This window comes from Drosophila teissieri, chromosome 2R (assembly GCF_016746235.2).
Source record: "Drosophila teissieri strain GT53w chromosome 2R, Prin_Dtei_1.1, whole genome shotgun sequence".
Lineage (NCBI taxonomy): Eukaryota > Metazoa > Arthropoda > Insecta > Diptera > Drosophilidae > Drosophila > Drosophila teissieri.
In genome coordinates this window covers 12,338,073-12,340,138 of record NC_053030.1, presented here as the reverse complement: position 1 = coordinate 12,340,138, position 2,066 = coordinate 12,338,073, and positions in this window count along the sequence as shown.

The window sequence follows — 2,066 nt, the reverse complement described above, 5'->3', positions numbered from 1 at the left end:
TCAGCTAATTCATGCGGAAATGCAAATCCAAATTCAAAAACCAAATCCAAAACCAAAACCGAAAGCAGAAGCAGCAGCAGAACCAAATCCAACACCCCATCCTGCGTCTTGGAGTCTAGATTCGAATTTGGGTTTGGGTTTGAGTTTGAGTTTGAGTCGCTATGCAAATGGCGTTGGCGACACGGTAACTGTTTGAACTATGGATTTCTCACCGTTTGTGTTTATGGAAATTTCGGGAATTATGCAAAATGCTGCTGACTCACCCACACCCGCACCCACACACACATACACCCAACACACAACACACCCCATTTGTGTTCTAGCAGCCGAGTGTGTGTGGGCGCTTGTTGTTCGGCGATTGTTTGCCTCTGCTGTGTGAGTTATAATATGTTAATCGCTACCGTTTGCATGTTTGCATATTGAATAATTGCCAGTATGTGTGGGCGATTCGGGCCTTTTGTTTGTGGCTGGTCAATAGGTTCCGTTATGGAAAAATTGGCGGACACATCAAACTGTCAACAGATCAAACAACGGCGGCATTGCCGCGCCACTTTCAACTCAACATTAGCTATTCGATGATCTGGCGAAAGGGGTCAACATTGCGCCGCGGGGAGCTTGGCAACACACGGATGGTGATGATGATGACGATGATGGGGGTGGTGGTGATGATGATGATGACGACACAAGAGGGCGCACCACCCACCTGACGAGGAACCTGGAAACAGGCGAGTCGCGCTGCGTTTTAATAAATTTGTAAACAGATTTGTTAATTTCAGCATAAAATTTTGATGAGAATTCAGCCATATTGTGAAGAAAGCTTCTATCTTTCACTGCGAGCACTCGCGTGTGTGCGTGTGTAGGTGTGCGTGTGTAGGTGTACGTGTGCGGGTGCGGGTGTGTGCGTGCGATGGTGTTAAGTATGCGTGTTCAACACGAATAACGATAAAAACACAAAGTTAACTGCAGGCAGGCAGTAACTGGTAAATACACAAGGAAAAACAACGAAAGTCTTCGATTATTAAATTTGCATATTTAGTTATTTAACCCACATCCCTTTAAACCCCTTAAATGTTTTTCCTAATTAATTATAATTTTTTTGTGTAAGTAAAATAATTTCCCATTGATGATACTCATTTGTAATTTGATTAACCATCAAGTTAGGCAATATTTTTCTCGGTGCAGGATTGAGGAAGCTCACTGTACCGGATTTTTAAGGCAGGCAAATGAAACTGCCGCCGCAGAGTGTGTGCGTGTGCACGAGTGTGTGTGAGTGTGCCTGTGTATCCTTTAAGCACAGCATCACCATCAGCAGGAGCAACAGCAACAGCAACAGCAGCAGCAACAACAATGTGCGGAAAAGGCGTAAGAATTTAATGAAAATCATCAACAAAGTGGGGGCCATTACCGCGCGGGTCTGGGAATTGGTGGCGTTTTGGGGGCTGGAAATGTAACCAAGTTTATGTTGAGCCACGAAAATTAAGACTACAAATGTTTGTTTGGCTTAAATGAGTTTCCCTCCGCTTGGCGACAGGTTGTTCCTGCCTTTCCTTTCACTTCCTTTCACTTCCCTTCCCGGCGAATAAAAATAAATGCGGCTTCTTGTTGGCCGGCCGACTGGCGTGTTGTAGTATCCCAGTTTTTCGTTTCTGTAAAGTTGAAATGCCAGCGAGACAGTTTACATAATGAACGAAACGGGGGGCGGTGGGCGGTTTGGCTCTTTATGGCCATGTTAATTATTAGATAGAATTTGAAATGAGATTCCAGCCGAAATGGTCAGCAAATGTTGGCTGGCCGTCAGCCGGTCGCAACGATTCTCCATAACCATAAGCGTTATGGCCATGGCCAAAACAGTGTCGATGATGCCCGAAAAGTTGGCGCAATGGAGCGCGAAACTAATAAGGATAACGCGCGGGTCCTTGCGCAGGAGCTTCAAAGGGGCGGAAGTGCGAGACATCAGCAAAAAAATAGATTCCTAATTGCATTGCAACAGTTTTCGTGTCGCTTCTGCTGCTGTGGCTGCAATTATCGCGAGTGTGCGAAAAACCGCTGCATTCAGTGGGTGGTTC